At 41.2% G+C, this 26,681-nt stretch overlaps 1 long non-coding RNA gene across 1 annotated transcript in view; it reads right to left on the bottom strand.

Moving 5' to 3' along the window:
- Positions 1 to 7,411: 7,411 nt before the first annotated feature.
- Positions 7,412 to 26,681, bottom strand: part of LOC143303647 (uncharacterized) — a 30,760-nt gene continuing 11,490 nt past the window's right edge. The window contains exon 3 of the long non-coding RNA XR_013060156.1: positions 7,412 to 7,503. This is a non-coding gene — a long non-coding RNA (uncharacterized LOC143303647). The remainder of the gene's footprint in view (positions 7,504 to 26,681) is intronic.

Raw genomic sequence — 26,681 nt, 5'->3', positions numbered from 1 at the left:
CTGGATTTCAAGGGGTGAGTTGCATATTTTGAAGGGTAAATAGTTCTGTGTATGTTTTGACGAGTAAGGGCAGATAAATAAATAAAGAGATAAATAACAAAGGGAAAATTTAGCTACGATACGTAAAATTTTATCTCTTGGAGTATATCGAAGTTTGAGTATTTTGGAGGAGATGAGTAAGTAGAATAGTTTGAAGTAAGTTAGACTTTAGAATATTCGACAAGGGTCGAATAGGAGAATTTTACTGAACGAAATTAGCTAAGAGTTTCGAAAAGCAAAAGAAAGATATGTTAAACTATCGTAGGACTATTGTAGATATTTTTATAGAACACGAGAATTCAATACATCAAATTACAAAATTTAAATATTTATTGAAGAATTAAAGTGTATAATATCGATAGTACCTTCGTATTTAGTCATTTTTGCGTGTCTTGACTCTTGCATTTCGATTTTTAAAATTGAAAAAGAGAGGAAAGAAAAGAGACGTTTCTAAGAAACAGCGACTGTAAACATTCGTGGAGGGAACGCACACGAAGAAGGGTGGTCTTCAACATATGTCACGCTAAACGAAGGGCTGTCCGTACAGACAGAAGTTGACGCATTATAATTTTACGCCGGCAGTGGGCACCGGCAAACTTTTCTTCTTTGTTGGGACTCCTTTCAAAATGGTCATAAAGTGAAAAATAAAGTATAGCTTGGTTAACGAGTAGCCAGCGGGTTTCACGGTTAAACGGACACTAACGATTCCAGCGAAACCAGCGACGACCTGTCGCCATTGCGGATACGCCATATTACTGTCAATCATCCGATAAAGAACATTCGACGTTAGCTGAAACTCGTTTTCTTTCCACGACGAAGATAATTCTTTGGGACGAACAATTAGCATTGACATTTAGTATCGAGAGATTCTCGAGTTATCGAAAAAATTCAGTATGTTTTACTAAGAAGGAGATTGGTAATAAATTAAATATGAAATTTATTTCTAATTTATCATACTGCAGTATCGTTCGAATTAACAATGGAACGAGATAATCGGACTTCGAAGTTTTTATCAATCGAGGAGATGAGACGCGTTTGAAGAATCGGTAGGGTTTCTCGTTGAATCGTTAGAATTTTAGAAAATTCCAAACTCTGTGTGATTCTAAATATTAACAGATATTAACGCATGTACTCGTAAAGACCTCGAATTCTTGACAAAATCCTCCACGTATATAAATACGAATCTTACATATTACGCTTAATTCGTTTTTAGGAAAACGCGCACTCGCACATCTCCATAGAGTCCTCCACCTTGTTGCAGAGGATTCGATAACTTACACAAAAATTGCACGGATTTATTTCGATTCTTAAAACGCAACAAGCTGGCAACGCGAAACAACCGCGAACCGTAACAATCTACGAAATGTGCGACCAATTAGTCAAACAATTTACTAACTCGTTGTTGATCCACCAAACTGTACGAACAACGTTATCGTGTAACGAAATCCAACTACCACATAGGGACAAAAATATGTTTTACCTTGTAGCTTTATCTACAGAATAAACATTCGTCTCTCGTGGAAAATGTAACGTAGCCTCCACCGGCTGAGGGTTAAAACTAATTTACCAAACACCCTCTCTTCAACTTCCACCGAATCAGCGACCGAATCGTTAGAAACGGGGCCAGCAGAGGGAAGGCCGTGCAGTGGATGGTAATTCCCCAATTAATTAACCGTTAGAATCGCGACGGGACGGCACGCGATCCTCGAGGACGGCGTCCTGCCGGGGCAAGTTGGTCAGCAGCGGCATCGGAGGCTCGAGGGCCCGCGATCTCGAGCCAAGATGGCCGCCCGTACGGCCCTCCTGGCCTACCAGCTACACTGGTGGGGGTAATGACGCTCATCACCCGACAGTGTTTTGCTATACCAACATCGGGCCCCGAGAAGATCGGGCCCGTCTCCCTCAAGGAACGAAAGAGACGGAGAGAGATCTGATCTCATCCGCGATAGGGAGACTTGGTGTCCTCCCGCCTCCTCACGCTCCCAAGGAACCTTCCACCACTTTCAGATTCCACCTCCTTCACCTTCTTCTCCTTCTACCGAGCACACCGTACGCCTCCTCCTTCGTCCTGTCCTTTCTTCCTTTGGGAAGCTTTTCTTTCTGCTTCTTCTTCGTCATCATCTTCTCCTGCTTCTTCTTCTTCTTCTTCTTCTTCTTCCTCTTTTTCTTCTCCTTCTTCTTTTCTCTTTCTTTTTTTCTGCGCTTTTCTTTCTCGTCTTTTTCTCAGTTGGTTTCGTTCTTTTTGGATTTGGCTGTTGCCGTTGTGTTGAGACCTTTGAGGTTAGGTGTGTACGTGTGCGTTGAAGGTTTTCGAGTCCAACGGTGAATTATGGCTGGGTCAGAGGAGAGGGTTTGCTTTGAGGGTTTAAAGTAGAGTTGTTTGGGCGGAAGGTGTTGCTTTGGAGAGTCGATGGGTTAATCGAATGAAGTTCGACTGTGAACGGTAACGGATGACGCTAGCTTTGCTTCGGGTTTCGTCCCTTCGATATCACGCTTGCTCCTTTTTCTACCATATGATATGCTTCTTCTGCGATTGTCCGTGGTATTTGAATAGTGAAATGAACCTTCGGTAGCTCCTGTTCAGTGTAAATAATAATATAGGGTTTAGTTTGAGGTTAGGAGATGTTGAATTTAAAGGGCTCTGAAGAATGTTGAAGACAAAAGAAGACACTGGAGCGACTAAAGAAGATGGAATATTTGAGTAATTGACGCGTTAGGTATGGCAGTAATTATTTGTTGAAATAGAATGGAGTTTGAAGAGAGACGAGTGGGATGCTTTGAAACGCAACAAGTTTCATAGAAAATACAAAACATAAAGAAGGAGAATTAAGGAAGAAAAGATTGGAAAATAGAGAATATATAAAATATATCCTGGTAATTGTTGACGTAATAAGACGAGGATTTAGGAGACCTTGAAAAATTTAACAAAACGAGCAAAGACACCGGAAGACAAGGGAACTGCAAGGGTTTGCGTAATGAAGATATTTGGATTGATGTTTTAGTGGACTAGAAAGAAACGAACAGGAAACCTTCATAACCTTCTCAGCCAGCAATTTCAACTTCTCAGCCGGATTTCATACTTGTCCATCCCCCGTTCCGTGTTTTCTTCGCGCGTTTAATAAGATCTTCTCTTCAACTTCATCGTCTCGAGTAGACAGCGTATACCGGCTGATTCCCCTGTTTCACGCCGATAATAAGCTCCCCTTCCAGACGGAATCGAGACGCGGAAGATCGATCATAAGGCACTAATGGAGACTCCATGCGGAGGTGGCTCGTACAGGCTGGGCATATTTCACGCGTGAATTCTTAATTCTCCGTAGCGAGGAAGAAGAAACGAAAGAGGGAACGCACGCGCTGCATTGCACGCGTTACATCGATATGATTTATCGAGGCTGGAACGGAGTTAATGAGGGAACCGTTTAAGAGGCGAGCAACTCTTTTAAAATAAGCACCGCCTGGACGGGCCAGAAATTAAAAAATAAATTCGTTAACTGGCGCGCGCGCGATCTTACCACGAGGTACAACCAAGGAAACGATTTCTTCTTTTCCTTTTTCCACCTTTATTTTCTTCTTATTCGTTTTGTTCTTCTTGTTACTCGGAGTGGAAGTAAATTCAGTTTTAAAGAGAAGTACGTATATACATATTATATGTGTACGTATCGCAGCGGAATAAAATTTTTCTTTAGAATTGGTTACAAGGAATTTATGTTCTCTTTTAGTGGTCGAAGTTTTAAAGAAGCGTAATTGATGAGTTCCTTCGACAGAATTTTGTTTATCGTGTTATTTTATCGGCGAAGATGCGATCTTGAAATTCGAGTTTTCGAGTTAATTAAGCGAAAGATGAAAGTTTCGACGAGGTTCTCTTCCGAGCGAATACTTCGTGCTTGTTCCTCGGCGGGAGTACATGGTTTATTTTGGTTATTAAAGAAGAGACCAGGTAAAGACATCCAGAGTAGGGTTGTTAAACGTCCTTCAAAGGAAGAAACCTAGAGAAAGTGTACATCATTGAAAAAAATCACTACAAGGATACATGTGTCGTAATATTCATCACAAACACGTATTTCCTTCATCGGAATTGAAAAAGGAACAGCGAGATTATGAGGCTGATTCATACCTATTTATTTCGTAATGGGAAATATTCTTAGGTTAGAAGTAGAACAATTAAGCGTAACAGAGCGCCAGTAACGCAAAGACAAAAAAAAAGGAGGAACGAAAAGTAAATAGGTCCAAAGTGATATGTAAAACTAAGCGAGAAAGGAGCAAAATAATAGAATCACAAAACTACGAAACCTTTCACCTTTAGATAAAAATCAGGCAAACTTCGACTCGAGCGAATCCGAGAAACGCGAAAGAGGAGACACGCGCGACTGGAACCGAAACGATGCGCCAAGCCAAACAAAGAAGAAGAATTAAAAGATTAGAAGATGACGAACCCTCGACTCGAGACAAAAAGCAACCGAATCTTGTCACAACTTGGAAAATGAATCAAGGACCAAAAAGAAGAAGAAAGTAGAAGCAGAAGATTCTAAAGAAATAAATAGAAACGCAAACAGAATGGAATTGAAAAGCAATGAAATGCTAGAAAAGAGAGAAGGCGATCACCTCCGGAGCAACGGAGGAAGATCCTCCTGAGGATGAAGGTCGGTGAAGAAAACAAAGGAGCATCGGCGGAATGATGCACGAGGTGTGTTTAGGCGCGCGATAGTGACGTGCTGCACCTCGGTGCATCGCCACGGGAGCCGTTCGTAGCTCGTTCGTCTCTTTTCCACCATCGCAGGATGGAATTCTTGCCTCTTCGTCCGCTCCTAACAAGACCAGGATAGAGCCGTCAAAGCCGCAGGGGGGCCACGCTGGCTCACCGACCCCCTGCTGGCCGCCATCTTGCCTTTTATTAACGAGAAAGGAGTCCCTTAGCCGGTCCCTTAGCCCGAGGAAGGCCAACACTTCTTCCACGGGAGGGATTCACCATGGTGAGACGGAATTCATTAGAGCTACGTCTGGTTAATGACTCGTTCGGCTACCTTACCACCTTTGGACCAGGGCTTCTTCTACTTCTATACGTATGTGTACCACGTTTTCCTCTCATTTCTCGTAATCGTTTTCCAACTGATATCGTCAAGTTTGGAACGCATTAGCAGGTTCACTTCTGTCTTGGTTACTTTTAGGTTACAACGTATCGAATGCGCAGCTTGATTTCATTGTATCAATCAGACATTCTTCTACTTCTACGTATGTGCCAACTTACTTCCTTCTTCTTCAAATTACTATCGTCAAGTTTAGAACGTACTGGGTGAACCAGTTTACTCCATTTACGTAGAATTTAAAATATTGGAGACATTAGAAATTCGTGTTACGTGGAATCGAAGAGATTGAAAACATTTGGCAAATCTTGATGCTTCCCAATGAATAAAGTGTAGACTTCGTTACGTTCCATACTAATAAGAAAATAACGATTAAGACCAGCGTCCACAGCGATATTAGTTAGACCAGTGGAAAGTAAGCCAGAACACAGAATAGCCGAAGGAAAGAATAAATAATAAAAGAAGAACACTCTGCATTGCCATTATGTAAATCAGCATAAACGATACACCATAATCAAGCAGCTGAATAAAGAAGAACGCCTCAATTACGACTGAACATTATCCCAAAGCGTTTTACCGAGAGATTCGACTCCACATTGAATATCATCTTCCCATATGGACAATTTCTTTTCCTGAATTTACCATCGTCTCACGCGATTCATTATTCCTACTTGAAAAGTACCTCATCCAACTGGTTCTTTTCAACCATTGTGCATTATGTAAAAGCGATCCTTGCCAGACATCCAGGTAGTTTCCGGGGGACGAAACAAAGTTGCGCAATTTTCTTATCAGCTGTCGCGTTGCACGCGAGCGTGGACATTGTTAAAAATATCGGGAGAGACAGAGCAACGATGACACGTTTGCGATCGGGTCGCATTATAATATTCCGCTCGTTTCAAACACTTGGCTGCATGTGGTGTCGTGACGTGTCCCGGGGACACGCTGTTGGCCTTCCGGTTCTCCGCCAGGCTCGACCAATGGCCGACACGGAGCCACACGGTAATTGCACGCGAAAGGAACCGCGCAATCGCTAATAAATAATCGAGAATCCAAAACCGGCCTGGCCACGGGACCATCCGGCAATTTGTCTTCAATTTTCGTCGAAAGGGGCTTGAGCACACGCGAATAATCGCCGTGCGATTATTTGTAATTGCCTCAACGGGATTCGCAGGGTCAGGAGGCGATTGGTTTAAAACAGTGGAACAGGGGATGAGTGTTTTAAGAGTGTTTTTAAGCAACGTTTCGAGTAAATTGAACCGCAGAAATTTCGTAGGGTGATAAGTTATTTGGATTATTTTCTGAATGGACGAGGTTTGCCGAGGACTTGAAAAAGGTCCAAATTGGAACAGGATAATAAGATTTCAAATTCTTGGAAGACATTCTTCACTGCAGTCTTTAATTTATGATTGAAGGTTAGCATTAAACGTGTTTTATCACACTGTCTCTTTTCGTGTAACTTTCCTGAATGTTTCGAACTTGATCAAACTTCCGACAGTCTCGCATCTATGTTTGACGATTTAAATTCTTTACAAAATTATTCGAACGCGTCTTCCTGACTCTTCTTCAATTTAGCCTACAATTAGTCGAACCTCAGAGAAATTCAACTGTTCGATTCAAGTTCTATCAAGCAGTTAGTTCTCACGATCCAAACCAAGTTTCTCCAAACGTCTCAAGCTAATATCCTCAACTTCTTCAAACTCCTTCCAACTGTCTTCTCCGATATTCACAACATCGTCAAACGACCGATATCCAACATGGTCATAAAGTAAAAAATACTACGTTAAACGAATCGCTCAAGCTAAGTAAATCTCTTGGATCTTCCGAAAGTAACCTCGTCTGCTTTTCCCCACAAATGAAGAGAAGAAGAGCATAAAAATTCTAAAGAAAATAAAAGAAAATTTCAGGTCATCTACATAACTGGTATAGGAAAGAAAATGGAAAGAAACTCGGTGGAAAAATGGCACCGCCCCTCTTGTACGTTTCACGAGGAATATCTAATCTGACCGTGGAAAGGAAGGTGGCCATTTCCGTGGTAATGACGAAGGATGGCTCGTAGGATCGCGATCCTTCCAGGACATCGTGGCCGTTAGTATCGTCGATGAAGCGTGGTGCTGGTAAATGGTCACTTACGTGGAAGCGTCCTGACGAGCGGCTGTCGCAACGAGTTTATTCTGTGCCGCGGTTATTGCTGTTCTTCCTGTTGCGCGGCGCGGCGTCGCGGTCGTTACGGGACGAAGAACGCCGCGAGAACGACGTGGGCGTCGAAGCGAGGCGTCTCTTTAACGCCGAGCATATATTTGCCTCTCTTGGCTCCTCAGGGCCGCACGACGATTGTTCTCTTCTCTTCGATTTCTTCCTGCTTCGCGTGCCCCGCGAGAAGCGACTGGAAGATAAAACGCATGCCACAAGATAGCATTATGGATCTCTTCAAGTTATACCTGGTTTCAGGAGATTTTTCGTTTGTACGTTGTTTGTCGATGTTTGAGACGTATAAATAAGAATTACAATTGCAATTTGTACGTTTCGACCAAGATTTTAGCAGTCTTTCAGTTGTGAAACGCAGTCCATGGAGAATAGGATTGTGAACTTTTTCGCTGATTCTTGGTCCGACAGGATTTCTGTTTTGTACTGGTTTGTTAGTGTTTGAAAGGTAGCTCTTTCTTCTTAGAAGGATTATTTGTTAGTGTTTAACGATCATTAAGAGGCAGTTTGTAAGTTTGGATTTGTATTTTATGTTAATGTTCTCGATAATTGTTTTGCTGATTGTTGCTGAGATTATGAAGTCTTTTTACATGTTATTTGCCGATGTTTGAGCATTCATCAAACGCGGCTAATTCTTCAACTACCAATTATAAACGAATTATTAATCTATCCGACTTGTACAAGGTTTAGATCAGTCGATAATCCAAGTAAGATCTTCAACTATCTTCAACTTCAACTATCAGCAGCAGTCATTGTTACTCATATCGAACAACTTAGATGGTTGATTAGAGTAGGCTCGGTAACTCAGCATTTTTATCGGTGTCGTTTAATCGGCGGCGTTTAAGCGCGTCGTGGTTAACCAGATAATCCGTTCGCCAGCTCGAGAGCCATGGAAATACAATCCTGCTCGCGGACGTGTCGCGTTTATTAAAAATAATGACTGGTACGGCTCGAGACGCGAGGAATCTGGACGATCGACCGTGCTCTCGGTCCTGACATCGAACCTGCCTCTTTACTTTCAAGGACAACGATCTATACCTTCGTTCGTGAATATTAGAATATTTAATAGAAAATGTGGCCAACCTGCTAGATCATTATGGAAGGGACGAGAAGTTTTACAAGAAAAAATTTGACATTCGAAACCTTCAAGTTCAGAATTATTATTTATAAAATTTTTTGCAAAAGCAAGTTAATAATAGAAAATTCTTGAAGAAGCTTTCCTTGAAAGAAAATATCTTTCTGACAGTTTGTCCAACGATTCGAATTGATCGTAAGGAGAAAAGACAACATTTTTAGGAGTCTCGTGGTTAACCCAGAATAGAAGAATCCTGTAATCTATAGTAAGATTCCAAGAACCTGCGTCACTCGAAGGAAAAATAAAGGACGATCGCAAGTGGTCATCAGAGAAATCGTTGTTGGTGTTTAGTGTTAAGCATGCAAATTGTTGGCCGATTAGTGGATTGACCTTTCGACGATTACGCAATCTGTGCACGAGAGCTCTGTTCCTCGGTATCGTTCCGTGTTTCCTCGTTGCCTGAATTCCAGCTTTTACATAACTAAAAATTGGCATTCACAATACTCTCCTAAATCTCAGAAAGTTACATCCAAAGAGATATCTCTGTCAACTGCATCACTGACGATTTGAAAGACAGTTTCTGTGCAATTTCTAACGTAACACATTTACACGTTTCTATCGTTTTAATCGCTTTTCTTAATATTTCTATATCTTTGAAAATATAATTCTCGCTTTGTCAATTTTTCTTGCAATTTTAATCGAGTTTAAAATTTTTATGAATTTTCAATCTTCTTTATCCGCCTTTTGATGATTTTCTTCTTCTCTTAAGCTGACACTTTCTTCTACGATTGACTTCTGACTCGTGGTGTTATGACCCGTTATCGAAGAATTTCAAAAAAATAAATTGTAAAACACGATACAGCCGCACGAACAATTGTCGAAATCTGGCCAATTTATTTAAGGCGCCCAAATTCATCACTGGAACCTTCTCTTGTCGTTGATCATCAATCACTCGCTCACATTTTCTCTTTCTCTCTCCCTCGGCTGAGTTCGTACGCTCGATACTACTGTTCCTTTCACTTCCTCGTACTTTCCTTTTCACTTGCCTCCTTCGTATTGTGACTTCATTGTTACAACACACCGACTTAATACCCTTCATACTATACTTCGTCTAATTTCTAGCCTCATTAAGTCACTTCAATTTCTCCAGTAATTTTCCAGCTTCATTAAGTCACGCCAGATTCCTAATTAACCCTCAAATACGATGGAAATAAATCAAATCTCTTGAGTGGTATAATTTTAATAGCAGAATTATTGATGTAGTCGAAATGACTAATTCAAATCGATTTTTTCATAGTAATTTTATCGATTCACAACGGTGTATCGTTGGAGATTCGTATCGCGTATTTTGTCACGCGTCTTTCAGTTTGTATACCTTGCTACTAGTTTTATACTTTAATCGTTCATAGTTCTATAATTCAACGTTGAATTGACAGTTTTACGATTCAACTCACGACTTGGCTATTTTTTATTTCAACGCTGCAGTTACCTCTTCCAATCCTCATGACGCTATAGTACTACAGTGAATCGTAGTACGTTGTGCTGAATTATTACACTGCGATTTATTCCTAATTGAAGCACTCACAGATTAACCTGATAAATTCCGCCTCTGAAAAATTTCCTTCCTTTAACGCCGAGCTTTCCCCGCTCGATAATCTTCCAATTAATTACATTAGCGAATCGACAAGATCCAACTTTTAGAATTCTACGAATGATCTATTTTGGTTTCAGTATTAATCCAGATATCCATAAATAAAAATATATAAGATACATAAAACGATCTTCTACCCATCTTCCATTTCTTAAATCTACACCAACGTTCGCTAACTGCCATTCGCATAACACGCATTTACATTAACATTCACAAAAATCTAAATAAACATCCGCGGTCTACTTATTACGTTACTGTCTCATAGTGTTCGCGTTAATTTTGGAACTGCTCAAAACTAGGTATCCTCCTACAAAGACGAAAATGCGAAGAACGGCACGGAACCGTTAAGTTTTCAAAACAAAAGGTAATTTGTTCACCGAACACGTCCCTAAAGAGACCATAGTCGCAACGGTACCAGGCGAACCAGAGATCTCCCAGTGGGATAGGATCGCATAACGCAGTCCGTCACAGTGGGTCTCTGGGTTCTTCTCTGGACCATCCGAAACTGCTTCGTGGAAACGTATCTCGGCGAAGACATCTAAATCCACCGGGGACCTGGTACCTGTTAAGAATCAACCTCTTCTGTCCGCCTTGCCCTTTTCTCATCCACCGTTTGGTACGTCTCCTCGTCCTCTATCGGGACACGTGAAGATCCTCGACGTTCCGTTTGTCCTGCAGTGTTTCGAACGTCTTCCTTCAACAAGGATCTACTTGTTACCTTGAAGATTTCTGGAAAGGAGGGACTTCTGCGGAATGATTGATGATACCGTGCCATTTCATTCTGTAAATTTGATGTCGAGGTGGAGAGAAGAGAATGGCTTTGGTTCTGCTTTCAAGTCACCACGTGATAACGCAATTCCAACATCTTTTAATTACTTTGCTGATAAGTTAAAGTGGAAGTGCCAGACTTCATGAAAGTTCCTTTACTGTCAATTCTACACATCTTGCCACAATTTTTCCACTTTGAAAATATGGTAGGAACCACGTACTTTAACCGTTTCAACAAGAGCAAACGGATGCGCTTACGAATGAACGCAAGTGAAATCTATAAGCCTAATTTTCATCCACTTTTTTATTTGAGCTGATTAATATTATCAATTCCTAAAATACGTTCGTTTTCCTCGACATCTACTAACTTTATACGATTACCTGATATACAAGATCAGACTCCAAAGTTGAACCAGAAGTTCCACTCCAAATATACGTTCACATATTTGCAGTAATTTCAAGTATCCAAATACTTATGAACTGTACCGTGTTCGTTCGAACATACAATCCACTGTGTAGCCGGAGCCTCGATCATTCCAAGCAGTAACCCATAATCCCAAATCCTATCTGCACGCTGTCAACCGCAACGAGTCCACTTCGAACCCGATGATCCGGTTCCAGGATGCTTAATTTCCCGGATATCGTTCCCCATGGTGGGATCGCATTCACAAATTAGACGTCTCTATCGAGCCGCAGGAGGCGCAACGAGTGCTCGTAACCCGATCCAGGGAGGTTAGTATCGTGGACGGGGGTGATCAGACGGGACTGGATGTCCCGTGTTGCGCGGAGAATGTGTCCCATACGCTTCCACGGGCACATTACCAACTGGAGCTTCGTATAAATATATCCAGCGGCGGTGGACGATAGCGATCTGTTCGCGGCGGGACCATTTGTTGGCCGGATTCGCTCGTCCAGGCCTGCCAACCGGACCGCGGCCTTCTTCGATGGCCTCTTTGGATGGAACGGATCACCTGCGCGATCATCCTGCGTCGACAGTCTCGTTGCGCAGCCTGACGAGCGGAAAAATGCCCGGAACAAATGGTGTCCGATAAGCTGCACGTCGGTTGCACCGGCAATCGGTGGCCAAGCCACATTTTCTCTTCTTTTTCCCTCTCTTGACGAGGATGAAGAGCGTCGTATCGAGGACGAGGATGGCTTGAACCGTCGCTAGCGTTGTCGATGATACCTTTTGTACTAATTTCTCGGATTCGCCGATTTTTTCCCCGCGAACAGTCTATTGTCGCGTCATCGTTTCCAGGTGTAATGCACGCAAGAGATTGCCTGTGCTTCTGGTACCGAATTTCTTTATTTTTAGATAACAAACTTTGCCCAGGTACGATCGACTGACCAAGAAAGATAGTGATTCACGTCGGTTAGAAAAGAATCGAATTAGGCTTGCAAGGAATACGAAGGTTTCTTCGGAACTGAAGATACAGAAGTGAGAGTAAGAGGATAGCGTAGATTTTGGAAGGACGACACTAGATCGATGTGACGAATGTCTGTGACGTAGAGTTGGCTACAGAGGATAAGTACACTATTCAGTGGTACAATTTTTATATCATTTCTATTCTACAATCGTTTCACGATAGCACAGCAACTGTACTGTCGTTGAGACGTTATAGATTATAAGTATCCTCCATCGTCCTTGAAGTTCTTTCCATCGTCACTTTCCATCTCAAGATCCTTGCAAGAACCGCGTAACGCGCCACATCGAACAAAGTACCGATAAAATCTGCCGTCAGATCCGCTAATTATTTATCCGCGTTCCGGGGCCTGATGTACGGGTCATTGGATGGATCGGAAATTGAGCAAAAAGGGTGCTCACTGGAAACGTCTCACTCGCCGCGGGTCCGACGCTGCGACCAGCGTGGTCCAACGACGAGGAACAGACGAGAGAACCAAGAGAAAGAACACGACAACACCGACGACGACGACGATGAAGAAGAAGAAGAAGAAGAAGAAGAAGAAGAAGAAGAAGTGGGGAGAGGAGGAGAAGAAGGTAAGCGGAGGCTGAGAGGGAAAGGCACAAGTGGTATAATCGTGATAAGCAGGTGATAGATGCTCCTCAGGCTCTGCACTGCCGTGGCTCCGCACAGACAATGGCTATTTGTTTCTGCCTCGACGAAGAAACACGTCCTTCCCTTTCTCTCTTCCTCTACGAACCTCGTGTCTCCCTCTCCTTCTTCAAACCGCTCGACTCTCTGCCTCTTCTCTACCTCGTTCTTCCACGAGACCGCCGCGTCTCTTCTCGCGAGCAATCGTTCGTTTCGTGGCCCGTAGAACGATCCTTGGGACGACATCACACCGCAACGTCGACTAAATCGCATCGACAGATAATCACAACTTAATTTGCCCCCCGCGGGCACCTGGCCCTGGTAGCCACGAATCTGGTCGAGTCACTACAGGGTCAACGTTGGATTCTAACGCGATTGCGTTCCTGGAACGTGCGTGTTACTTCTTCATTGTATGCAGATGATAGTATTAACCGTGCACGTAGGATTTTAATAAAGGGCAGATTCCTTCGGCTGCACGGTCTTTTCACTGTATCAAAGATACGTCGTATAGAGATTTAATATACAGTTGATAAGCCATACTCGTTGTAGCGGATTCTTTTCACCGGACCGAACAAACATCACACAGGATATTTTATAGATACCCGATCGATGGAGTAGGGATTTCCGGATTTATGGCTGGTAGAAAATTCTTGTTCCAAGCGTGCATCTGTTCTTAGAACCGACGCAGTAGAGACTTCCGAGTGTATACCTGATAGTTGGAAGGCGTATAGTCGACATATAGTCTACAGAAATTTTCGAATTGATGAAATAAACTTCACACATAGTTGCTAGACGTTTGCTTCGAGCGTATTTCGTTTTGGGGTTGATGGAATATAAACTTCAACTTGCAAGGTGATTTTTAAAGACGACCTGGCCCTAGGATCAACGAGATAGAGACTAACGCGTAGTTGAAACGTGTTCGTTTCAGGTTTACATTTACAGGTTCCGCTTATGCGAATGAATTTGAAATAAGTTTACACCTACTGCTCCACGTAGACGATACAAAAACAGCCTCTAATCGTTGCAGACCCTAGTACGAACAAGAACATGGAGAACGAAAAATATAATACATTGATTCAGATGCAACATTTATTGCCGATTACCTTGGCTCAAATGTTTCACGAATAGCATATTGTACCGTGCAAACTGAATTTCGTAATAAATATGTAATTTCGCAATAAAACGTCTGTAAAATGCTTCGTCGTTAAATTCTCAAAGGGGTTGGAATTGCGACAAAGTATGTTATCGCGAGGACCACGAAAATCGTGGCTCCCTCGGGAACGGTTAAGCAAAGTCGGCCGAGTCATCGCCTCATTAACGTTCCAAGATCGTCATTAATCATCCATGGAGCCTATTGTGCCGCGAGGAGAGGCGCGAGCCTCGCCACTTTACAAGCAAGCGGCCGGCGCGCGCTCGCGCTTGCTCGACGATTAGCGGCCGGGGAAAAATCACGGCCGACTGAGAAAGAGGCAGCCGTGAATCGTCGGCAAATGAATTTTAATGACGAACGGCCTCGATCGCGCCCATTCGAATCCACACCGATGATTGATATATTAAGTATGAGTAGCGCGCGAGGATCAGCCGGTGCATTCCTTTGGTTCCTCTAATAAATTCGCAGTATTCAGCGTAGTTTCGTTTGTTTTCGCCGTCGATCCGTGCGAATTGCCAAGACAATTTTAAAAAATTGGATCGATCAGCAGGAAAGTTGAAATACGACTTGATTCGAGCGAGGGAAGTTATGTTTGCAATTTTTTTGGAAAATTCGATAAAGCGATATGATACACGGATATATCACACATATACCGATGGACGTGTCTAACATGAAATTGCGTGATCCTTGTGAAGCCACAAATTCTCTGGAAGTTTTATCAATTATACCTAAAATAAGGCACATGCTGTGTACTGTCATGTTTTGAACGTGGAATTGATTTTTAAGCGTAACGTAACGTGATATTGATGTGGCCAATTTGAACAAACCTGTCACCATTCTCGGAAGAAAAATCAATTCTTGATAACTGTGACAATTGCTTGTGGAAGAGTCGCTAGCCGCTTATCTCTACCAGCGTTCACAAGATAGCAACTCGCCCTGGTTCGACAAACCAGTTTCCGCGTTTCTCATATTAAGCGGCTTTAAACAAATTCAGATTATACGGCCGACAAACTTCCTTCCCTGAAATTACGTGCACGTGAAAACAATTTTTCCGTGAACTCCTATCTCGAATTTCAGTGAGACGAAACGCCGCGTTATTTTTCATTGCTGTCTCTTTCCTCCATCGCCTGGCCAAAGTGTCTCATTAATTTTAATCATTTTAATGGAGTTTGCTCTACAAGGAGAAACACACCCATTCGATGGCCAGTAGGAGGGGATGCTTAAATTACACGCGTTAAGCATTTAAATTACAAAATGTCGAATAAATTACAAGCTGATCGGATACCGTTCTCTTTTCTCTCTCTCCCCCTCTCTCTCTCCTTCGTTCCTTTTCTTCCTTACGTCGAGAGAAAAAGAGAAGTTTCGAGCAGGTACTGGCGATTTTCTCAAATAGACGGCGCGACGCTGTTCTCGGGATCGAGATCGATGTACGTGACGAGCTAAAGTCGAGCAAGGATATATCCACGGGTGTCCCGTATGAATAATTAAAATGTATCCCTGAGTAGGCTATCTTTTAAGCTTATCTACAGATACCATGGTAAAGACGTTTCGTTTACAAGATGAATCGCGGATAAAAGTACCGCTCCTCACGGCAAGAAACCGTATCCTGCGATCCCGATTACTTCGGAATAATTCCCCCCTGACTGTATCTCGAATCTATGCTTAACAGCAAATTAAACGCTTTTTTCAAATTGAGTCGTCGAGTAACTCTTGCACTACGCCTATACCTGATGATCGTTGAATGGCGACAGCGAGGATTCGGTACTGTACCGATTTATACGAACCAATGTCTATGGCAGAGCAAAATCCAACAGCGTTTTGTTAAACGAATACATTTGACTAACACACATCTATTTCGTATAAGACAGAAGACGTTCATACTCTAAACATCGAAGAATTATTACACATAGGAATTTATACTTTGAAACTTTAGCCCTCCTATCGAGCTACTGATATTAAAGGAACGAGTACTTGATATCATAAAATCTCCTACCGTCTTTACAAAGATCACTCCGACCCTCTAAATGTTAAATACATAAGTCAAACTTCTTACAAATTTATCCCACGAAACCCAACTTTCCCATCGACCGATATATCAAGCAGAACGGAATCTATGCAAAGAACTTATCAAACAGCACGAAGTTCGATCAAATCCCATATCTTTCCTCGAACAAGCTCCACAAAGCTAACCTCAATTTCTCGAGCAATTGCTCCCTATCCAAGCTCCCCAGGGAAACCGAATCGTTTATCAAGCGAGCGCGAGTATCGAATCATGACAAGCCTGTTCGAACGTTGCCCGCGATGCCGTTCCCCGTGGGTCACGTTCTACCAACGAAATTCCAACACATTCTTCTTCTCGTTCTCTCTGCTCCTTTACCAACCTCTCTCCATCTCTCGGCGTGTTCAGCGTGGAGAACTTTATTAAAGCTCGATCGGTCCCCGAGATATCGGATTCCATGAAGCGGCCATTCGGCCGGCTAATACCGTGAAGATGTAACGCGGATAACCCCGCTTTATTAATTAGCTGCTCTAATCTTCCTGGAACTCGTGTCGCGATAGCGGCAACACGATGCATCATACGGCCGCGGCGTATCGTCGTGATTATCGCGACTGCTACGCGGTTAAACTCGATTTTCGTTCGTAGAAACTCGTCGATAAAGCCAGATTACATGGGAAATTTATATAGTGTGATCGTAGGTGATTTAGGTCGTTCGAAGCGCATCCGAGAAGCGCTTTTCCTTGAAAATTGAAAGCAGATCGAGGGCAAGTTCTTATCAACAAGATTGAAGATTCGTCGAGTACAGGAATCCTCGGTTCCTTAAGAAATCAAGTCGCTACTTGACATTAATCGTCGATCGAATTTCTTCTACCGAAGCAAACGAAGTTTCTAAATTCGCGAATCTAAAAATTCTACAAAGTTAAGCAGAATTTCGAAGTTCCTCGATTCTTAGATCTTTACCTTCTGAAACTCCTGCACTCGCAAAACTTCAGCAAGATTCCTAAATTTCTAAACCTAACGATTTTTTAAATTTCAAAGTTTCCACATTCTGGAATCTTTGTATTCTAAAACTCCTACATTGCCAATTAGCCGCCAAAATTCCTAAATACCTATATTCCTAAACTCTCGAATGCTTAAATTCTAATATTCCCAAATTCGCAATTTTCGGAATTCCCCAAATTCTGCATCCTCTGTCGAATTCTCGAACGCCTAATATTCGAGCGAAAGCTGCACACCAGCTCGAACTATAGCCATGCCTACTCAACCTGTTAACCACAAAACTGCGTGAAAACCGGTCACCAGAGAAACCGAAGCAACTGCCGAAGGACCGTCTAAAAGTGGATACTATTACAGGGCATTGTCGGGCAGTAGATTTGTCAGGAAGTCTGATGGGCTCCAGAAACACAAGCGTACGCAGCTGAGAGCCCCTGATTACACGGAGGCACATGACGACTCTATCAGGCCTCCGGCATCGTATGGAATATCCGTACAACTCTTCGCACACTGGCGGCCGCTGCACGCTCGTCTCGGATGTTCCACGCGCGTACAAGCGTGTACAAGCGTAGCGTGAAAAATATACGCGCAGATACGAGGATGGTGTTGCCTACCACCTCGCGGAATATCACCCTCTCTGCCTCGGATGGCATTAGAGAACCGAGAACCCGTTTCATTAAACAATGCTAAGGGAAGCATATACGGCCGATCTTATCGTGATTCAATGCTCCTGCCAACTTGTCCGCTCGTCGATACGCTATTTTTATTCTGTACGACCGATTAAACGGAATTTAGAGGACGACTCGACATGACGCGAATATGCCAAGCGTCGAATGTGGAGATTCGATTTGAGGCTGACGAGCCGTCTATCGATGAACGCTTTTAGGTTATGTTACGTATGATTCTTGAAACGTTTGTTCGTCGATTTCAGATTGGTTTGAGAATTATTTGGTATTGGTGAAAGGGAGCCGGTGTTTTTGAATTATTAAATTAAATTATGCTAATTCAGAACAGTTCTACGTTTATCTGAACTTCGACTTAAATTTGTTGCAGGGACGATAATGAAACTTAAACTATTGGATGAAATTGTCGTTAAGGCTGGCAATGGGATTTGGTAATAGCCGCAGGTGTTAAGGAGCGGTTAAGATGAGAAACGGGCTAGCTTGTTTCCACGTAATTAGAATCGCGAGTTAAGTTACTAGTAGAGAGATTGTGTATCAAGGAACACCGAGTAGTATGATCCTATCAGTAATCTGGATCGAGTGAGAGCGAGACTAAAGTTGAGGTTAAGTTACCCTGATTTACGATCTCATTATAGAATTCGAAATACAGGACGTACGAACGTCTACATGTTCATGAAACAAGAAGACGAGGGTCATAATTGCGTACTGTTTGAATCAACATGGCGGAAGATGAGCCTGCTTCTCACTTATCTAAATCAATCAATTAATTCCAAATATAACTATATATACAGGGTGGCTGGTAACTGGTGATACAAACGGAAAGGGGGTGATTCTACGCGAAAAAAGAAGTCGAAAATATGGAATCAAAATTTTTTTTTTAATTTTTTTAAAAATCTGCAGTGCAGAACGAGACGTGATAAAGTGCACGCGTACCGAGCGAAAATTCAAAGTGGATTTTCTCGAAAACAAAGCCTCGAACGAAAAATTTTTATTCTATATTTTCGACTTCTTTTTTCGCGTAGAATCACCCCCTTTCCGCTTGTACCACCAGTTACCAACCACCCTGTATATAAAACACATATAGTACATATATATAATACACTACATATATAACATAGATCTAAATCATTTAAAATTTAGTATCGATTCTATGTAATATCAATTTACCAAAATATCGCTTCTAGTCGCGTTATCTTATCGTTACTATATTAGTAATCACTATGTATCATTAACATATGAACCAACGTTGTCATCATATGGCCATCAACATCATCACACGATATAATCATCATTGTATCAATAACATATCATTGTGATCATCACATGGCTATTTGATCAGTATCGTACCGTCATCGTTAACGATTCTACTAACAAAGTACTCTAGCAATATAAAAATGGATACCAAAAGTGGCGCCTTATCAGACATTTCTGACTCTTTCCCCGATTTTCTCTGGTATCTTTTATCCCCAGAAATCTCGAAAATATTTTCGACTTGGGGGAGTCGATGTAAATACACCGCCCTTCAACAAGCTCGAATGTATTATTTATGAGGTGCAATGGCAGGTTGCGCGTGGATGTTGCACGGTGCCATGGAGTTTGATTAATCTAATCGGCCTATTAATATTAAACAGTTGATTTTTGGCACCGGTTGTGATTATCGGCCGTGTAAAGATCACGTCCGGCGACCGGTGAAAATTAACGCGATTACCATGCGGCCTGAATCCTAATCGAACGATGCCTGTCGATTGGCCGGCCAGCAAATTGGTTCTTTACCTACCGATCGGATAGCCATAATTAGACTATCAATTTCCTCGTAACGTCGTGTAATTTACCGACGTCCTTGTCTCTTCCTCTTTCTCTCTCTCTTTCCTCTTCTTCTCTTCAGCGATTGGTTTTTTGCACGTTCGATTGATTCATTTTTAGTACTGTTAATACAACCTTGATTTTAATTGGCCTGATTTTTACGAGAGTTTACGTTAAGTACTCTTTCTGATTACTTAACTGCGGATATTTAACTCGAAATGAAGGGTGTTTCGGGTATAACGAAGTTGCAGTAGGTTAACATTATGGAATTTGGTTTGAACTTTGTACTAAAGCAAAATTTCTCTTCGAATATTTTTCACACCTATAAGTTTCAAAGCAACGATTAATTTCCAGCGAATCTAATCCAAACGCGAACTACTTCTATTAATTCCTATTAATCTAACTGAAAACCGAGTTCAGAATCTGATACAAAACGATGGACCGCTGTTAATACTTTTCAAACTGAACTAAATCATCCAAGTGCAAACCGCTGACTACTTCCAATAATTTGTAAATCCAATTCAAAGCAAATCCAACTGCTTCCAACGATTCCCAAAAGCTGCAGAAGTCGAAGTAAACGTAACGCAGATCATCGATCACACTACGCAGTTCTAGAAATAATTCAATTCAAACCACCGACTAGTCAAACTATCTCTCAACCCACTGACTATACTTTCAAAAATTTGGCGCTCCAACTCAAAATTCCACTGAAATCTAATGCAAAACGCAACTCAGATCTAATCCAAACCATCAACCGCACCCAGTATTACATTCAATTCAAACCATACGCCGACTAACCAAATTATCCTCTGAAACCCCGCGCAAACCTAATCCAACCCATCGACCGCTACCGACAATTTCCCATCCAAATCCAAACCTAACTCGACCAACCTAAGCCAAAGCCAATCGAAAGCATCGGCAACACCCGGTAGTTGCCAAAAACCAACGAACGAGTGATCGATGCAGCGATGGCGGCTGGTTGCACCGTGCATTTTTCACGCTACAACGTCATTCGATATCCCGTCATTAATCTAATAATGATAATAACGGTGTAACTCGAGCGAACGAGCTGTACGCAAAGGATTCTAAAAACGGGACAGCCGGTTAAACACACATTTTAGGCGCGCCACTCCAGCTGCCCGTTTAACTATGCTTTAGCGCGAGTTAAACCCGATGATTATGTTGTCAGAGGCCGCGGCGAGGGTGGACAGAGGGACAAGAGAGGAGGGAAAAGGGTGGTCGGTGAAGCGGGCGTACGCACACGCGCTCAACCTGCTTCCTCCTCTTCGAGGATCGCGTTTTTGCGCCTCGCGAGGCCCACGCTTCTCGCGGAGAGGAAATTACCGGACGCCTCGGTGTTCCCTCGTCTGCGACAAGGGAATTTCCATGATCGTAATCATCGATGGATGATGGATCGAGCGTCGAGGAAACTAGTGGGAGAAAATTGACGAATAATCGCCGGTGATGCCTCGTCCAAGAGAAAGTCTCACGAATTTCTTCAACAAAAATCCCTTTTGATGCTGGTGTGGCAAGACATAATGACAGTCTCGAGCAATTTGCACCACCCGCGCGTGTTTGTATAAGACGCAGTGAATAATGACAGGGTATTGTGTCTCTTTTTCTTTCTCCTATTTTTGTCTTTTTTTGGGATTGAGAAAGTGATAGCATTAACGGAGAGAGTTTGTGGGAAATTCGTAAATAATCCTAGAGTCGATTCTGATGTGGATTTTCATGTTTTTCGGTAAGAAATACCCTCTTTTCTTTGGACGTGTTTTAAGAATTTTGTATAATTTATTAACTTTATAAAGAAACCTGTAATCTTATTCTATTCGTAACAAAATAATATACTACGTACACCAAGGTTTAGATAAAACTGAACAAAATCAGAAAAGATTTTCGAGACTCTAGATTAGGTACCTTAATTTTGAACATATTATTTGTTTTCACGAATGCTATTTTGCATATTTGCCTGCAAAGATACCAGAATTAAATTAAATTACCAAATAAATAGAAAATAAACTTCTAATGAAAAACTGTTCGCCTAAAAGTAGTAGCAGCCAAAGAACTATCTCATTGAACCCCAGAAATAATCAAAAGAAACGCTAGACACAAGTATCGCTTCTATGAAAAGCAATCACCTCGAGGATAAACGAAGATACTCGCCAGAACAATACAACATTTCAACAATATCGAGAAGTTGAAAGACACACCGAATCGCTGATTTTCGTCCCGAGAACGAGTGAAAAACGTCACTATAGTTGCGTGTTTCCGGTACTGAACGGTACCGGCACGCCATCACGATTGAAAAACCATCACGAACAAACCGTGCATTAATCTCGATAATGTCATTTGCCTCGTTCTGCGTTCATAATTTATTTAAACCATCGCAATTGTAAATTAAGATAGGTTAGTAACAAAAAAAAATTATACCAACGATGATCTACATACAACAGTAATTACCGACAGTATTTCGATTTTCTTTGCTCATTGCTTACTTTATTTACTCGTTTATTCTTCCGTCTTTTATCTCGTTTCTAATTGAATTTTTTCCTCCCATATGGACAGAGTTTCTCGACGATTTTTCCAATTGCAACGTTAGAAGGTAAGGATCGGTTAAAAGAGAGTCAATTATGAGCCACGATTTATGTCACGTTTCTGTCCCCTTCGTTTCTCCATCAAGTTCCACTAATGAAATAACTACTCGCGGCCAATTACTCGTCGATGACGAGAGAACGACAGTTGAGTAACTGGAAAATGATCGGAAATGATAAGCTGCAGAATTTCTCATCGTAGATAGCCGAGGACGATGGACGTGGCTGTGATTGATAGGCTTTCGGTTCCTGTTAACTGTTCGCTACTTCCACTCCGAGCATCCATTTTTTTATTCTTTCTGTTGTTCTTAGGTCGGAGCTTTTGCGAGAGCAAATAACTCTTTAAGATGGAACATGCGAATCTTGAGATTTCAAATTCTTTGATACAAAGTATAAATTTCCTACATCCTCTAGGTTTTTCTGGATTCCTCTGCCACGTTCTTCTACATTTTTTCCTTACAAGATTCTTTCAGATTCTCTCAGATTCTTCCTCCAGATTTTTCTCCAAGATTCTTCGAGTTCGTTCTTCGAGTCTGCATTCGAAAGATATCGGAATCTAAGAAATTATCTTTATTACCACAACTAATAAATCTCTTTCCTAAACTTTCCTAAAGATCAAAACGTCTACGTACGCATAATTTACGTTCTTCTCAAAAGATTCGAGAAACACGTAACGGTACAAAAAGAATGGAACACATTAGAATTTGGCCACCATTTTCTTTCCACCTTTTAATTCTCCAAACTATCCCGCAGTAACATTTATTTAGGTTCTGTCCTCGTTAAAAAAAATTCTATTCCAAGTTAAGTGATATATCTTAATGAGAAATCTGATATTTTGGAAACATTTACATTACGCAACAATCTGATGCACACGTATCTATGTACAACATATTGCACTGAAACAAACTACGATATTTCAACGTCATAAACGTACTACTATAATAAATCTGAGGCGTTCAATGCGTTGACCTAAATTACTCAATATTATCAGTATCTCCAATGTGTTTAACTGCGGTACTCTAACGTCATAGGTATATCATAAAAATGTCCATTCAATGGACAACGCGTTAGCGTAGAAATTTCACAAGTTTTCCAATAATTCCGATACTTTGTTGCGAAACAAGAGAAAGGAAACTAAAAAACAGATTGGAGCATCGACTGCCGTGAAAACCGGAGTCGTGCGTGCGGATGTTGACGCGCGTGACGGTGCCCCATTATTTTCACCCGATGAAACAATTAGTCAGCCGGTCAGCCGGTCGGTAATTAGACAAAGGACAATTACCGCGATTCACCTCGTTATCTCGCCAGACACGTGTAAGACAAGCTGTTATGAACGATCGTCTCCGCGCAGCAATGTATCGAACGATAATTATAATTGGCCGCATCTCGTTATACGTAAGATCGTTTCCTTCCCGAAAACACGCTCGAATTCCATGCAAAACGGCCTTTATTATCCTTGCGCGATTTATCGATCCCTCCGGTCAGACTCTTCCATGAATTGCTCGTCATACCGCGATGGGTTTTAGTTGAAAAAGAACAAGAGCGTCCAGGCCGGTGGAATTAAAAATGGTAAAATGGTAATTGCAACGTTTAATGAAAATTGTCGGCTGATTGGCTCCTTGCTTGGCGATTGCAATTTTTCACGGGAACGTTGTTTGGTGTATAAAGAGCAGATAAGATTCTGACAAATTGTTGTTGGAGGTATCCTATCGCTGGTGATGTATCATCTATAGGGACGTTAATGATAATCACCGAGGATATTTGTAATATTATACGTAGGCATATTAATTTGTAGAAATTGAAATTTATTATAATTTACGCGCGGTAGTTCTTTGAGGAAATTAGAAATAACTGCGAGAAGACAGGATAATAAGATAGAGTGGAGAATTATAGAATTATAAATTAGCGAGTGACGATTTGCCTAGAAGCTTGCTGTCGATAACTCGCTAATTTCATTTAATTCAGAATCGAGTTGCGGCAGTATACGTACACTATAAAAAACTTCGGGAAAGAATTTCTTCGATAGAGAATTTGTATGTTACCTATAAACCTAAGGCGTTCATAAGCCTTGACATTTATAATTCCATAAATATGAATTCATAAAGATTTCATTAGTAAGATAATATGAAATAATAAAGATACCATAGCACGGAATGAGAATAACAAACTGCCACTTATATTTCATGAAAATTAGCGAAATCTAATCAGCGATCTCTTACGTACTTCCCGAACCACGATAATACAATTAAACAGCGTTAACGTGGAAATAAATGATCGCGTAATAAACAGAGATCTCCCCTTACGTGTTCTTTTCGTCTGAATTTTATCGAAATCCGCAGAACCCAATCCGCAATTTATTCTGCGAAATTATCGGCCAATGAAAAGCTTCTGCAAAAGTTGCACCCTTTAACGCGAATAGAGAAATCAACCCCTTTATATACGCTTCTTCCATTCGCGTTCTAGTAACATCTATAAAATCTCATCAACAATTATTTTCACGATTCACGTGTTCATCGCGATACCATCGGCAATTAAATACCACTAACGCGAAAATGAGTGTTCTTTTAAGAGGGAACGAAGCCTGTCACGAAACACACCCTCGCGCGTTCCCTGTAAAATTTTACTTATTGCTACTCTCACGGCTTTACACGCTTAATGTACTCGGTATAAATACTTAATATCGTTTGATAAAAACATTATGAATACGTAATGGAATTTTTGATTGACAAGTGAAAAATGTAAACACGGAATTGCATTGATTAATCGAAGAAGTAAAAGTATTTTACGTTTATATTTCAGTAGGAGAAATTTAGCGAATTTAAGAAATCTTTTTTCGTAATTACGTTTTATAATTTGGCAGCGGATGTTTATGGCAATTCACGTTTTTATCGAATTAAAGAAATGGAACGCAAGCAGAGGTTTGTTACAAAAACGAATATCACGATGAATAATATACTTCGAATATTTTATAGAACATTTTTACAATTTCGTACAGTATTTGTAACTTTAAAAAATCTTCTCCATTTTTTATTCGATTTATAGTGAAAATACTTAAAGAGAAGAGAAAAGAACGAAAGTAATGTAAAAAAAAAAATGTCAAATAATGCTTCTGATTATCAGACGTTTTCAAAATCTAGATATCATTTAAAATCTGTCAAATTTACGATTATTCACATGACCCCCGTGACTCTCCTGATAGAATCTCGCTTCGTCTATTCGAGGAAACGATTCGCGTGCATTCTCGTAATTTTATCGGCGAAACAAAAAATAAATATGGTCGAAATGGAAGAGGATTGTAATCATGTGGCAACGTGGAAGAGGCGTCGAAATGCGATACCGCTCGATATCAGATGAGCCGATAATCGATCCATTAATAACGTCTGGTTGGATCCATTATTAATGGTAATTAAGCCGATATAGAAATTGATTGCGCGACGCGACGCAGCTGGACGTTACTAAATAATATATATCGCGAGCTCGTGGTCAATGACGCGTGACAAACCCCCATTTACAATGCAATGTAACGGAGCACCCTGCTTTCGCCACTTTTATCATCCATGCGTAGACTTTCATCGCGATAGACGAGCATCGAATTTTTATTTTATTACTTTCTATAAAACTGCAATTACATTTCATGTCTTCCTGCCACGTCAATTATTTTATTCGTATAGTGAAAAAGAACATTGTAAAGGTTCAAGAATTATTATATGATCGTCATATACATAGACATAGATGGTTTACAATTTTTCTGCTGATTTTACAATATCGATCGATCATCGCAAATTCAGCCTACGATATTTTACGGTAAGATACGTATATTTCTTATAAAAGATATTGCGAGTATCTATTTTCAGGATTAACTGTATCTTCATGATTCATATATATCGTAAAAAGATTTAATCATCTTCTGCAATGAACCGATGAAACATTCGTCGAAGGATCAAAACATTTCCCGTCCCTAACTTATCGAATTTCTCTGACTTAGATTTCAATACTGGTAAATATATGTTGACAGAAGCTTCTCTTGCCAGGACTTAAAAAATGACGGTAGGCAATATAAATTCAGTGCAAAATGTGTAAATAAAATACAAAATACCAAAGATAAAGTACCAAAGTTCATGCGTTAACGAATAAAAAATCCTTTGTAAATCATTGTAATTTACGAATAATCACGTGAACCACCACAGTCATCTACAATTCTGATCACCGAGCAGCGTCCAATAAATTCGGGAATCGAACGAGCGCCAGGGAGCCGCGATAAAAAGCGGCGAAAAACAGGGAATCGATCAAGCCCCCCTCGATATTTTTCCCGGGCAGATAAAAACGACGGTATTTACCGAGCAGATTTATTCGAACCCTCCTCGTCCATATTTTTTTTCACCCGTGCATCGTTTCGTTCCTGTGTATGTAACTGTGTGTATATACATATACATATGGATATATACAAGTACAAACACCCTCAACCACCCCCTGATCCCCTACCATACGAGAGCGTGTCAATTGCGTGGCAACCGGGTCCACGATTGGATAACACCAGGTCGGCTCACTATATCGAGCTTCGATTATTGGTTCACCATGGGGTAGGTGGGCGA

The sequence above is a fragment of the Bombus vancouverensis genome, chromosome 15 (assembly GCF_051014615.1).
Source record: "Bombus vancouverensis nearcticus chromosome 15, iyBomVanc1_principal, whole genome shotgun sequence".
Classification (NCBI taxonomy): domain Eukaryota; kingdom Metazoa; phylum Arthropoda; class Insecta; order Hymenoptera; family Apidae; genus Bombus; species Bombus vancouverensis.
Note: the sequence above shows the minus strand (reverse complement) of the source record. Positions and strands in the feature narration are given on the sequence as shown.